The following is a 16,245-nucleotide window of genomic DNA, read 5'->3' as shown; positions in this document are numbered from 1 at the left end:
GAAGCAACTGACAAAGGATTAATCTCCAAAATTTACAGGCAGCTCATGAATGTCAATATCAATAAAAAAAGAAAGAACCCAATCAAAAAGTGGGCAGAAGACCTAAATACACATTTCTCCAAAGAAGATATACAGATTGCCAACAAACACATGAAAGAATGCTCAACATCATTAATCACTAGCAAAATGCAAATCAAAACTACAATGAGGTATCACCTCACACCAGTCAGAATGGCCATCATTAAAAAATCTACAAACAATAAATGCTGGAGAGGGTATGGAGAAAAGGGAACACTCTTGCACTGTTGGTGGGAATGTAAATTGATACAGCCACTATGGAGAACAGTATGGAGGCTCCTTATAAAACTAAAAATATAACTACCATGTGACCCAGCAATCCCACTACTGGGCATATACCCTGAGAAAACCATAATTCAAAAAGTCATGTACCACAATGTTCATTGCAGCTCTGTTTATGATAGCCAGGACATGGAAGCAACCTAAGTGTCCATCAACAGATGAATGGATAAAGAAGATGTGGCACATATATACAATGGAATACCATAAAAAGAAACGAAATTGAGTTATTTGTAGTGAGGTGGATGGACCTAGAGACTGTCATACAGAGTGAAGTAAGTCAGAAAGAGAAAAAGAAATACCATATGCTAACACATATATATGGAATCTAAAAAAAAAAAAGTGGTCATGCCTAGGGGCAAGATGATAATAAAGACACAGACCTACTAGAGAATGGACTTGAGGATATGGGGAGGGGGACGGGTAAGCCAGGACAAAGTGAGAGAGTGGCATGGACATATATACACTACCAAACGTAAAATAGATAGCTAGTGGGAAGCAGCCGCATAGCACATGGAGATCAGCTCAGTGCTATGTGACCACCTAGAGGGGTGGGATAGGGAGGGAGGGAGGGAGATGTAAGAGGGAGGAGATATGGGGATATATGTATATGTATAGCTGATTCACTTTGTTATAAAGCAGAAACTAACACTCCATTGTAAAGCAATTATACTCCAATAAAGGTGTTAAAATAATATTAATAATAATTGTACTATATGTTTCAGGATTATGTATTACAAGTTATATTTATTGCAGATCAATATCAAAGGAGATATTTTGTCTCTAAGAGGACAAAAGACTTGTATGCTGAAAACTATAAGACACGGATGAAAGAAATTAATGATGATACAAACAGATGGAGAAATATACCATGTTCTTGGATTGGAAGAATCAACATTGTGAAAATGACTATACTACCCAAAGCAATCTACAGATTCAATGCAATCCCATTCAAACTACCAATGGCATTTTTCACACACCTAGAACAAAAAAATTCACAATATGTATGGAAACACAAAAGACCCTGAATAGCTAAAGCAATCTTGAGAAAGAAAAATGGAGCTGGAGGAATCAGGCTCCCTGACTTCAGACTATACTACAAAGCTACAGTAATCAAGACAGTATGGTACTGGCACAAAAACAGAAATATAGATCAATGGAACAGGATAGAAAGCCCAGAGATAAACCCAAGCACATATAGTCACCTTATTTTTATAAAGGAGGCAAGAATATACAATGGAGTAAAGACAGCCTCTTCAGTAAGTGGTGCTGGGAAAACTGGACAGCTACATATAAAAGAATGAAATTAGAACACTCCCTAGCACCATGCACAAAAATAAACTCAAAATGGAATACAAATATTTTTGTATACTGATTATCATCTTACTGAAAATATCAATTCTATAAGTTATTTTAAGTGATTCCTAACCAGGAAGCAGAATATTGGATATTCTTGTGTTTTATCTTCACATTGGCTAGCACAGAACCAACACAGTCTTGGCATCTTCTTGGATTACATTTGCCAGATTTAACAAATAAAATATGGAACATTCAGTTAATTTTAAAGTCCAGATAAACCTACACATTGTTTTCGTCTAAGTATATTCCAAATATTTCATAGGGCGGACCTATACTAAAAAATATCCATTGTTTATCTGAAATTAAAATTTAACTTGGTGTCCTGTATTTTATCTGGCAACTCTATTTTGGGCAAGTTAATTTGCATTTCATATGGCCCTGGCTATGGAATAGTGTGGGATATTTTGCTAATTGGTCAAAAACACAATTACATTTTTTTTCTGTGAATATGGACAAAAACATGGGAAAAGGGGAACGTATTTAGGAATTTGAACTTAAAAAAAGTTTAATATTCAGGTGCTCTCAGCCTCATGACTTGACATTGAGCATTCCAAGGTACTTGTATCTTTTCTTAAGTCACATACTCTGAGTTTAGAAGCCTAGGTTCTGTGTTTTGAAGACAGACACTCAAATATATATTCCATTAGGTCCGTTTTGAGTATTTTAATATTATTAATAATAGATTGCATTTACTGAGTATTACCTATGAAACTAAGTACTCTAAAAGTACATTAACTAATTTAAGCCTCACAAAAATTTTATGTGTTAAGTACTATGATTTTACTCCTCATTTTTGGACAAGTGAGGGACAGAGGAATTGATTAACTTGTCAATAATCACACAGCTAGTAAGAGGCAGAGCTGGAATTTGAACTCAGAGTGTCTACTTGACCACTACTCGACTCCACTTCTGAGGCTTGTGATTAAAACCTCGTAGACATTTCATGAGATTTGTCTAGGAAAAACAGACATGAAAGCTACCCCTGGCTTTCACATTTTACAATTAATTATAGGGATTTGCTTATCAAGACAGGAAAAGGAGTAGAAAGGATGTAACCATAGAGTTAGGCCAACAGACTGCTGAAGCTATTATTTCCCCTTGTTCTCTTTCACCCTTCATGTTTTCTGACCTGTGAAAGCAAGTAAGGAACTCCAAAGATTACACAAGGGTCTATGCTTCATCTCATGCTGTGGATTTGAAATGAGACCTGTGAAGCTGTGGTCAAAAGCACAAAGTGTTAAATAAGGTCATCTCACTTTAATTGACATTCGTTGGTTGTTCCAAGAGTCAGCACACTACTTGTCTCCTTTCAGTTCCTTCTCGGCTTCGACTGTGACTTCCTGCCCCAGGCCAGCTCAGTCAGCTCCTGGGAGAGTGCTATTTCTCAGGCTGTTTTCCTGTAAAGCCAAATTATAGATCCACCAGAGGAAATGGCAAAATAACCTTCCTACGTAGGAAGACAGCAGGACGTGTATGGATTATTTCATGTAGCTTGGCTACTTTATGAAAAATATAACTATTTCTCTTGATGGATCTTGGTCAGAAGTAATATGGACCAGTAAAACAAAGCCTATGTTTAAGACAAGAATATGTATTTTCAGATAAACTATATTTCAAGTTCGTGACTTTGCCCTTTCTTAGAGTTGGGATGAAAATGTTCAACAGCTTACTGGAAAACATGAACATGCAGAATTGTCTACTTGGAGGCATTCAGAATAAGAACTAAGCTTTCCTATTTGCATTAAAGTAATAATCAAAAGAATTTAAACCCTATGTTTAAAGAGTTTTACTAAAATATTGCTTTATTTTAGTATGCCCTAGTGATATCTTACCTATACATACAGTTTATAAATTTCAAATTACAGAATTAAAGTCATGACTCCTTCAATTCCTTTTCCTAAAAAAGTGATTTATTTCTACAGTACACCTATAATTACTCCTGCCTGTATGAATTGCTGAGTATACAGAATGATTATTTATAATACAAAAGTGAGAGAACAATTATGGATGATAACTTAGAACTTTCTAATTCAGTATTTCCCACAGGTTCATGAAGAATATAGAAGAAAAGTAAAAGCATGAGAAATAGTTGAAAATGCCATTTTGATCAATTATCACAAAAGCCTTCTTTTAAAAAGATGGAAGTTCAGTATCCTTAGAAGACTTTAGAGAAGTAGTTTCTAATTTGCTCACACACCACCATCCGATATGGTTATTGAGGACATGTTTCAAAAACCATTTGTAAATAGAATATTCTACCATAAGAATCATGATATCCAAATACTCAGTGGCTTAAAATGGAGCTAAAAAATTACAAATAATTGGGGCTTCCCTGGTGGTGCAGTGGTTGAGAGTCTGCCTGCCAATGCAGGGGACACAGGTTCGTGCCCCGGTCTGGGAGGATCCCATGTGCTGCGGAGCGGCTGGGCCCATGAGCCATGGCCGCTGAGCCTGCGTGTCTGGAGCCTGTGCTCCGCAACGGGAGAGGCCTCAGCAGTGAGAGGCCCGCGTACCAAAATAATAATAATAATAATAAAATTACAAATAATTGAAACAAGTAGCTTCAGATAATGTATTTATTTGTTTATATACCTCATATATCAGATGCTGCCTAGATGCTATATATACATCATATCTAATCTTCAAAACATCTTTTCTAGATGAATACTTTTCCATATTATCTCCATTTTATATGTGGGAAAACTTAGGTTCATTAAGCTGAGAGCTTGCTCAAGGCCATTCAATAGAAGTGGCTTAAATGGGATTTAAAACTCACACCTATCTCATTTCAAGCACCATCTAGAAAGGATTATTATTTTTAAAAATATGAGTTGAACACACAATTTTAAAATTTGATTTACATTCAGAAAAGTTGAGAAAAGTACAAGTTTGTAAATGGTCTCTCCAAAATTCAATGGTATATTTTTAAAAAATCTTTAACATTTCGAAAGAAAATATCCTCATTATTAAGACAAGGGAACAGTGTAGGCTCAGACAACAAACTTGGAAGATAATCCTACAGATTCCATGTAATCTGGATAAACTAGGAAGAGACCCCCCAGAGTTGATGCATAATCTTTTGCCTTGAAGGGATAATTAAAAGAAAAAAATTGAGAATTTTTACTAATATATATGATGTATATATAGTATCTAATATATAATGATATATAATGTGAGCATCAGAGGATGGGTACAACATGGGAAAATATATACACACATTTAGTTATATGTGGAGAGGGATTTAGAGGGAGAGAATAAATATATGGTTTGAAAAAGAAGGATAAAAAACCCCTCAGGCTTCTTCTCAAAGTATTATTTGCAACAACACAATTTCCACAGATTTTTGAGGAAAAGAGGCCTCATGTTTCATCCAAACAGTTGAGATTCTATGGAGCATTCTTAGTGTGTGGGTTTGCCTATTGGATGAATTACTTCAACTGACTTGGGTACAAAATCCAGAGCCACTCTGTTATCTCTAAAACACACCCAAACCAGAGAGGCTTAGCTGAACTTTCAAAAATGTAGGATTCACTAAAACCTATGCAGAAATATCAATAAGCCAACATGTATTATTTTTAATAAAGCCCAAATAGTCTCTACAAATGATGCCACTGCCCTGAAAACTATTTTTTCATTCCTGGGTGGAAATGTTGACTCTCTATTGGTTTATGCATATTTATGAGAGAAATGAAACTTTGGGAATCTTCATTCAGTACCAGCCAAATCTAGTGCAAATTTAGAAAGCTTACCTTAGTCTCTTGTATAACAACCATTAAAGAAAGGGAGGGAGGGAGGGAAGGAAGGAAGGAAGGAAGGAAGGAAGGAGGGCACCCACATAATGCCGGGTACAGAGCCCAGAAATGCAAGGAAGCAAATTAGAACTGTCATAGAAAGTGGAACTCCCTAGTAAGCCCTGAATTTGCAATGTGTTGAGAGCTACTCTTTATGATGCTTTCAAGAGACTTGGACCTGTACCTATGCAGAAGTGCTGGCAGAGAATGGCCCCAGGAAATTAATGTGATCCATAGGTTAATTTGTGAAGAATGATCCTCTATTCTTCAAAATGGTGGACAAGTGCTAAGACAGGCAAAGAGTAACCTCCCAAGTGGAAGCTGAAGAATGCTGTTTTGGGGTCAAAGTTGGGAAGTTGGGGAGCCATAGGAGCATGGAGTGGGAGGCTGCTGCTGTCCAGGTATCTCAGGCCTTAATCATGTGCAATATCCCATCTCCAAAGGGGACTAGGAGAGGGGTAGAGGAGGGAATCAGAAGGACAAAGAACTAGAGGACTGCCCTCCTAGAACAGGTATGATATCCCAGAAGAAGGAAGTGGGAACATTTCCCAATATTCAGACTCATTCATGATCATGCCCAGGGAGAATGCCATGTGTACAACAGAGCTGAGTCTTATGTGCCTGAATTATTTGCGGGGAGAGGCTGTCCTTGAAACATATCCTGTAGCATTACAAATATGGGTATTTGTCTTTGGTAAATGAAAGTTTGCCCCCTTTCCATAATGCTTGAAGAAAGATATTAGGGGGATCTAAGTATTTTTTGCAGGGAAATATTTTTATTAGGGAACAGGATTCCCTTCTAGGAGGGATTAGCACCAACGATAAAATTTATGCTTTTTCTCTTTTTTAGTGAAACAAATGCCAGCTACTTTAATATGCAGCTGGGATATAACATCTATAAAGTGCTGGTTACATCTGCACATTTGCTAATGGAACAAATAGGAATTTTCAAGATGCAAACTCAGGTGTGCAAATATATAACTACCTTCTTTTCTTTCAACTTAACTAAATCTTTACTTTGAGCTATTATTATTTTTGATGGCAGAAAACTTAATTTTTTCAAGTCTAGGTAGACTCAGCCATCCCAGAATATCATCAATCACTTCAAGCTTAAATTCACTCAATTCCAGATTCCACTTTCACTGCATCTTCTCTGTAGGGGAACATTCCAGGCACTTACATGCCATAATGACATGCAGCAGGCATCAGCTTTGTGGCAGCCATCCTCTGTCACAGTGGTATATCCACTGAACTATAACTTATCCTCTCTAGCCCTATGGATGGTCTTCATGCTCACTTCTTCCAAGAGGGATGTGTTCCTATGGCTGGTGGGGGGTGGGCCTCTGCACCTGCGTTTTGCCCAGCCTGACCACAGAGTCCCGCCATGTTTGTTTTCTCATGGAACTCCAGGGTCATGGAGACTTGATGGGGCTTCTTCAGGCCCTCCCTGCCAAGACTTGCCTCTATGATCCATCTCTTCTTTGTAACCCTACCAAGGCAGTAGACGCTTTCTTGAGAATGTTATTTCCAAAATCCAGTTGGGAAGAGGATAGTTTCTATTTTCAGAATCACCAACATTTAACTGGAGTTTCTTTTTACATGCCCTCCCTTCAAACTCACTTCAGGAATAGGAGAAAGGTTATAGAATCCCTTTCTCAGAAATGCACCCCAACTTGAATTCTCTTCCAGTTGTCACTCAGTCCTCTATTGGCTCAGAGCCAATAAGCTTCAAATGGCTCAATTGCATAGTTTTGTTTTCATGGAGAAAAGGCCAGGAGACTAAAAATGGAATTGATATAATTTAGAACCAAAAATATGTTAGTTATATCAAAATGTTATTCCATGTCCTACAACTTTGCATGTGTTTTTTCTCAACTCAGTGTCTATTCTGCAGTTTTAGTGAGATGGGTTCCATAGACTTCTCTGATTCCTTAGCTTTGCTTTACTTTTCTTTTCTTCCCTCTCTCTCTGTCTCTGTCTCTTTCCCTTTCTTTTTTCTTTCTTTCTTTCTTTCTTTCTTTCTTTCTTTCTTTCTTCATGAAGATAATTACTTACAGTTTGAATGGTACATTACAACTTTGTGTGAAAGATATTATCTCTATACAACTTTTGCTTTACACAATGAAACATCTCTGTTAGGGAGTTCTTATCTGTTTTATGCTGGTTTTCAGTGGTAAATTGTAGTTTGGAATATGAATGATATATTGATTGATTGATTGATTGATTCATTAATCCATTTAACCATCTACTCTCTAAATAAATGTTAAATGCTGGGTATTATGATTGGCATTAAGGATTTGGCATGAACTTGATAGGAACCTGCCCTTGGTGTTAATGGCCTTTGTTGGTGGTAAGGTGGAGGAGGAGGGAATGAGACAGATGTAATAAATTAATTACATAATTAATTCTATGTATGATAAAAATAAGTTCTATGAAATAATAAAACAGGATGTTATGAGCACTTATGTCAAGAGAAAACTTTCCTTGACCAAGTGACTTTTTAACTCATATCCAAAGGGTAGACTTTGTTACATGTGTATTCTCAAAATTCAAGAGTAACTTTTTAGACTGGAAGTAGAATGTAAAACATCTAAATGTGTAATGAATAAATAAGTTTTTATTAAAAATAGAAGATGGAAAAACAGAAAAATAAAAACGGTGGAGTACTAGTGAAGAGATTTACACAGGTCAGTGACTGATTTACATTTTTTGAAGATCACTCAAGTTGTAATGCAGAGCACAGAGGGTAGGTGTACAAGAACACACATTGTGAGGAGAGCTGGGAGGATTCTGAGATGAGAGTGGCTGTGAACTGTGTTGACGTCAGAGAAGACAGAGAATCAGCAGTGGAGAGATGGACTTAGTAGGGCAGCATGTGAAGGATGAGGGTAAGGGAGGTGTCAAGATGGACTACCTAAAATTGTCTTGCAGGCAACCTACTGAATGGGAGGAAATATTTGCAAATGATATGATCAATCTTTGCAAATGATATGTTGGGATTAATACCCAACAATATAAACAGCTCACACAACTCAACATCAAAAAGTAAACAATCCAATTAAAAAATGGGCAGAAGAACTGAATAGACATTTTTCCAAAGAGGAAATACAGATGGCCAACAGGCACATGAAAAGATGCTCAACATCGCTAATCATCAGGGAAATGTAAATCAAAACCACAATGAGATATCACCTCACACCTGTCAGAATGGCTATCATCAAAAAGAACACAAACAACAAGTGTTGGTGAGGATGTGGAGAAAAGGGGACCCTTGTACACTGTTGGTGGGAATGTAAACTGGGGCAGCCACTGTGGAAAACAGCATGGAGATTTCTCAAAAAACTAAAAATAGAACTATCATATGATCCAGCAATTCTACTCCTGGGTATATATCAAAAAAAACCCCCCAAAACTCTAATCCAAACAGATACATGCACCCCAATGTTCATAGCAGCATTATTTACAATTGCCAAGATATGAAAGCAACCTAAGTGTCCCTTAACAGATGAATGGATAAAGAAGACGTGATATACATACACAATGGAATAATACTCAGCCATGAAAAATAATGAATTTTTGCCATTTGCAGTAACATGGATGGACTTGGAGGGCATTATGCTAAGTGAAATAAGTCAGACAGAGAAATAAAAATACTTATATCACTTTTATGTGGAATCTAAAAAATACAACAAACTAGTGAATATAACAAAAAAGAAGCAGATTCACAGATATAGAGAACAAACTAGTGGTTACCAGTGGGGAGAGGGAAGGTGGGAGGGGCTATATAGGGGTAGGGGAGTAAGAGGTACAAACTATTAGCTATAAAATAAGCTATAAGGATATATTGTACAACATGGGGAATATAGCCAATATTTTATAACTATAAGTGGAGTATAACCTTTAAAAATTATGAATCACTACATTGTACACCTGTAACTTATATAATATTGTACAGCCACTATACTTCAATAAAAATAAATACATACACAAATAAGTACATACAAATAAATTTAAAAAATAAAATAGGGCTTCCCTGGTGGTGCAGTGGTTGAGAGTCTGCCTGCCGATGCAGGGGACACGGGTTTGTGCCCCGGTCCGGCAAGATCCCACATGCCGCGGAGCGGCTGGGCCCGTGAGCCATGGCCGCTGAGCCTGCGCATCCGGAGCCTGTGCTCTGCAACGTGAGAGGCCACAACAGTGAGAGGCCCGTGTACCGCAAAAATAAATAAATAAATAAATAAAAATAAAATAGATTTTTACTTTATCTATAAAAAAAAAGAATTGTCTTGCCGAAAGATTTCCACAAATCTATGCTACTTCAGAGAGCAAACTAGGAAATGAATAAAATCATGTAGCACCTTACACCACAGTATCTATATTGTACAGCTCCTATCAGCAGAGTTCCACTTAGCACAAAACACTAAGATACTTGTATTCCATGATGTGTCCACCGTAAAGCAAAGAAAGGACTTAGACTCTTTTTGCACCATTCGAATAACTTCATGCTATCTTCCTTAAAACAAAATATAACTTGAAACCATAACTGAGTCAGTTCAACTGTTTCTTAAGAGGAAGGCCTGGCACAGTGTTTGAATTCTCCAGCATAAAGATACCTTCCAGAATGCCAAGTTGGTGTTGACTGCCAAGGTTTTGTGGTATGCCTCGGTGAACATAAATCACCGTTTCTCACCAGTGAAGACTCAGATCCTGGTGCTGAAAACATGTTTCATCACAAGACGCCAGGTGGGCCAGCAGCAGCAGTTACTGCCTATTCATGAACCACTTTATCACAGAATAGAACACTGTACATATTGATGAAGACGTCTTTGCTGTTACTATTGGAGTCATAATGTTCTACAACTTCTTTCTATCTGATGCTTTACAAGTTGTGTGAGTCATAAGCTTTTTCTAAGGAACAGTTTATACCATTAATTATAGAGTCATTTTAATGGAATTTTTGGCTAGATGCTTACAGCTACATGATAGCTGCCAATCTTGAAAAATCCTTGATACTGCAGATTCCAAGATGATGTTGCTTTCTCAATGAGACCTACCCCATCTAACCTTTTAAAAATTGCAGCCCTCCCTTGCATGCTCTGCTTTTTCTTATTTTTTCCACAGTACTTATCACTTTCTAATACACCATATACCTTGCTTATTATACTTGTTGTTTATTGTCTATTTTCCTCCACTAAGAGGTAAGAGCAGAGATCTTATTTTTGTTTACTAATATATCCCAAATGTCTGGCACATAGTTGGTGCTCATTAATTATCTGTTGAATGAGTGAGTTTTCTGGTAGATACCCTCCTAGATAAAATTGCAGGATTAACTCTGTGGAGTATGATTATGTCATTTCCTCAGTGAAAAACACTTTGATAACATTACACCACCTATGGGATTCGGTCCAACAATTCAGATTCACTATTGGGCTTCAAACTGTGTCTTCCAGTTCCCTTCTTTCCCTTATAATCACCCAATGTCTAGTCATAGCAAAGTAATTACCATGTTCTTTCATATAGCATTTCCCCTACCAGGCAAGACTTTCCCTCTGTATTATTTAGTTATGTGGCAATAATAAGGCGTAACAAACTACCTCAACACCCAGTACAGTGGTTTACAGCATCACACAGTTTTGTTTTCCTCTTATGCATTGTGTGGGCAGCTCTGTTTTAGGTAAGGCTCAGCTGGGATCTACCAGGCTTGGCTCCAAGCTATAGATTAGAAATTAGGTCAGCTCCATGTATTTTCTCATTCTCCTTGAACCAGCGGCTATCCAGGGTATGTTCTCCTTCTGGAAGATTACTGAATATAAGTTGTTACCCTAGATCACAGTAGCACATTTAAGGACTCTGCTTGCATCATGGCCACTGAGCTCATATGGATAAAACAATGCACATGGTCAAACCCAATATCAATGTGGGAGAGAAATATGCTCCACGCAAAGGGGGAGAGGTAGAGAAGTGAATATTTTATGATTAATACTCAGATCTTACACAATCTCACTTGTTGATCTATCCATCAAGACCCAGCACAAATGTTGACTACTTTATGAACTTTCACCAATTCAGTAGGCAGTCAGATTTTCCTATTTTTGTGATCCCAGTGTACTCTGCTATACCTATGTCATTACACTGCTTACATATATGATTCCCCTCCTGGACTTTATGCTTCTAAAGAGAAGAAACAGTCTATTAAGATTTATATCCCTAATATCTACCACGGAACCTATCAAATTATAAGCTTAAAAGATGTTAGTTGCATATAAATGGAGTGGATGGTCCCATTAAAAAGAAATCAGCCTATATAGATTCCATCAACATTAATTTCCTGTTCAAATGGGATGGTTTGATACTACTCCTGTTGCACTACATGCAGCATATCTAGGAAGTGTTCCCATTTAAAACTGGCTAGAAACAGATGATATGAAATTAAATCTCATTGTGAAAACACCGTATTGTATGCTAAGGTGTTCAATGTAATTCCCCAAGGGCTTTTCTACAGGAACTGATGAAAATATTCCTGGCCAAAGATTTATATTGAATATTAGGACTTCAACAGAAAGGAATTCTTGACAGTCAGGATAGGGTATTCTTAGTTTTCTCTCAAACTTGTACTACAAAAAAACTCAGTGTTTTTTAAGACATATATAATGTCAATTGACAAATGCCTGCATTTGTTCTAGATGATTCCCCATCTATTCATCCATCCATCCATCTTTTTATTCATATGATTCACCTTTTTTCAACCAACTAAGCCTTGTCTCATATAACTTCACTAACAATCCAGTTTAGAATTCATAATTTATCATTCCCATTATACCCTTGCCAATATCCCCAAATGCTATTTTCCTTGACTTTTTATTGAATTTGTCTGAATGGAGACTGAATGAACTCAAGTACTCATTTCCATTCTACCTCCTTGAAGCAGCTAAACATCATTTTTTTGAACTAAAAGAGTCAGCTACCATTCCACCTGTCTCCATAGCCAATACGCTATTAACTTTTAAGATTTATGTCCAGTATCCAATTAGTTTTAAAACCACCTTGTATAGTAGTTGTAGGCTAACTTTTATTATGGAGAAAATGATGTGACCTTGGGATTATAATCCATAACATCAGTAGCATGCTGCTTAACTTTAGCAACTGAATACCTGACGATTATAAACATGAATAATAACTGATAAGATTTTACATGTAATTTCTTCTGAGTAGTCAGGTTTTCAGATTTTATGGTAAAATTTAAGTTTCTTTCCCTCCATAGGAGTCAGACATGTAAATAGGAGTTATCAAATTATAAACTGATAAATAAGAAATTAATCACTTTTTTGATGCAAAGAGTGACAAAGAAATTTCTAGTATAGGGATTATAAATGTAAATGTCTTCAGAGCCAGGAAGAAGCCATGCAGGCAAGATGTAAAAAAATAGTAATGGTAGGAACTGTGAACAACTGAAGTGTTCCCATCTCACCTAAAAGCATTCCAGTTCAACAGATTATATCAGCCAAATAATTCTGGTCCAGAGAATTGGACTCTGTGAAGTAAAGGAGCCCTGAACAATAGGAAATCTCTTAGAAGAAGTCAATAAGCATAAGATATGTGGTACGAGGCAAGTCTTCCTGCACCAAAGTATACCTTTAGTACTGGCTTATAAATGCTAAGATTTCCCACATTGGAGACTCATTTGCTTAAGGTTTTATGTCTTATACAAATATATATGACACTGGAAGAGAGAATTAGTCATGATTCCTTGCATTATAAGAGACCCAATTAAAACTCCCATAAACAAACAAAAAAAATTTTTTTGTCTTGTAGATGCTTTAGAAATTCACAGAACAAGAGAGAAAAAAGAAAAGAAAAAGACTCAGGGACTGAAATTGGGGATTCAACGCTGTCAGGAGATTCTCTCTTTCACTCTCTTTCTCCTTACTTTTCCATGTCTTCTCTTTATCCATTTATCTTTCATTTTCTTTACATGTTGGCCCTATTCTCTTCTGCAGACAGGTCTTACCAAGGTCCAGCAACCTCACCTTATCAGTACTCATGAAAGAGAAAGAGTGATTTTTTTCCCTCCTATTATCCATATATTAATCCCAGAGAGGTAATCTAATTTACTTGATTTGAGTTGCATACACTCTCCATAAGCCAGTAACTGTTGTCTGGATTATGGTCTACCATGACTCACCAAGATGGTCAGGCATGGGTTTTATGTTTAATCCATGTGACCCAAGGACAGGGTCTGTAACTAGGGAAAATGAATTAAGAAAGCTTGATAGGCCAGAAAAAACAATGCCCACAGTCTACCACATATAGATGCTTATCAAATAGGTGCATCTCAGTGTGAATAAATAAATTAATTAAAGGCTTTCTTAAGAAAGGAGAAAACACAGTGCCTAAAGGCAGGAGAATCAGAACCATTATACTAGTCAAGACTGTTGACACTGAAGTCAGATTTCGTAAGCTGGAATCCTAGGGCTACATGTGCTAGATTTTGTGACCTTGGGTAATGTCCCTAAACTTCCTAAAGTTCAATTTTCCTTTCTTTAAAATGTGAATAACTCTTGCAATGTGTATCTTTTTCCTGTAAAATGGAAATAATGTCAGGATTCTTGGCACTTAACAGAGAGCAGGCACTCAATAAACACTGGATAAGCGATTGAAACAATGAATGGATAAGCAAAGAGTGCTTAGTATCATAAGATTGTTTTAAAGTTTTTGATTAGCACAGAGGGCGTGTGTTAGACCTTCAATAAATAGTATTCATAAAGCTATAATGATTTGACCAAGTGGAGGGCGAATGAAAGAAGATGCCACTAGGAGGTTAGGGCAAAAGAAATGGGAAACTAAGGCTTGACAGTAAAGGGATAGGTTTTGTAGTATTTGTTCCTTCCAGGTTAATTGCAATGGTAGTGAGGCATACTCTTCTATTCATCTAATTTTTAAAACCATCTGTATAACTATAGTATAGCTGATATGCCAAAACAGACAGTTACCAAAAAGATAGTTGTATTTGTTCTTAGCTACATATTGCCATTCAAGCTGCAATTCCCGTATGTTAGCTGTGTTGATGTCACTCCAAACAGTGAGGAAAGTTAAAAAATATTCAGAGGAACTTCTGGATATTCCCAAACATCTGGTTATTTGTCATCTTGGGGGCAAAACAGCCATATATTTTCATCAAAAAGCTTTGAGATTAAGCAGCAGTCTATAATGAATATCTAAAAGGAATTTTCTTTTTAATTCCTCTCTAGTGATTATAATGGTATCAGTTCAGCAGAATTCAAAAAGTTTGTTTTATTGTCGGATATAAAGACGTCATGTATTGTAAATATATGCCATAAAGGTTTCCATAAAGTTGGGATTAATTTATGTTGCTCTATCTGAGTGCCTTCTGTGACATTCATTTCATTCAAGATGGCATCTGTGGAGGAACAGCGAGGCTACCAACTCACTGTGGCGACTGCGAATCTCTACTGGGGCAGGAGCTCAATAAATATCAGGTTTTTAATGCCTGAATTAACATTAGTTGAGATAAATATATAATCCTAAGGAACTATATAAAGCTGAATGAGTTCATAAATGCAACAATTTTGTTTGCCTTGGATATTCCTCCTTGGTGAAAAACTAAATGCTATACTTTCCTACTAAGATTTCAGTTTATAGTTCTCAATTAACATAAAAAGTTCTTAGAAAACACAATTCTTTTTTCATAAAAACCTGCCACTTCAACATGGATATATAATAAATTTTCACTCAATACATTTGATTGTTGGATCCATATGAAAACTTTTTCATGCCGTTCCTGGGCTTGCTCATCTCTGCCTTTCTCTGCTAAGATCTGTGTCACAGAGACTGAATCTTACAAACTGCATTTCCCAGCCTCCTGACTGAGCTGACTTTTCTTGCATTCACCCAACAGAAGGTACTGGCAATAGACTGGAGGATGGCAGAAAAGGAGAAGCTAGGGTATTTCTTCTTCAGCCTTCCTGCCTCAGGCAGCATGTCTGGCAGCTATGTGTTTTCTGTGGCTCCAGCTCCTATTTCGAAGCAAGTGAAAAAGCACAGCCCATACCTGAGGAATGAGGAGTGATGTTCCACTTCTTTGAGGGAGCAGTACCTATATACATTATTTGGAATTCTTCTGTATGGAAGATTTACCTCTTCTCTCATTCAATTTTTAATCAGATCAGTCTGGATTCATGGATATTTATTTTATACTTTGTTATACTCCCTTATTCATTATTTATCTCACTGCTCAAATTGTTTCAGCTTCAACCATTAGCAGCTCTCTCAATTGGCAGTATGTCCCTTCTGACACCACAAGATGCTCTAGCTCATCTTGTATATTTCCTACCTTTCCTTGGTCCTAGATTCAGCCATTTCTCAAAAAAACCTTGCTTAAGTTTATTGAAGACTGGGGTTGTAAACTAATATCTGGACAGTGGGTGTGATCATTACTTTTTAGGTCCTCTCAGCAGATAGAGTGAGGAAATATATTTATGTACACTAATGCATGTACACATACATATCTCCGTGTGTTCACATTATCCATCAGTATTTATATTAAACTAAACCAGAGTCCAAGTACCTTTGGTTCATTCTAGCTTTCACCTCTTGCTTATCTGTAACTTCCCACTCTAAAGGTGAATAAGCCTGGTTTTCACCATCTGCCATCTATTTACTTATTGTTTAATTCAGTATAGATGTACAGTGGCTTCAGAACTGTTCACCTGCACTTCCA

The sequence above is a fragment of the Mesoplodon densirostris genome, chromosome 12 (assembly GCF_025265405.1).
Source record: "Mesoplodon densirostris isolate mMesDen1 chromosome 12, mMesDen1 primary haplotype, whole genome shotgun sequence".
NCBI classification, from domain to species: Eukaryota; Metazoa; Chordata; class Mammalia; order Artiodactyla; family Ziphiidae; genus Mesoplodon; species Mesoplodon densirostris.
The sequence above is the reverse complement of the archived record's forward strand: the minus strand, read 5'-3'. Positions refer to the sequence as shown.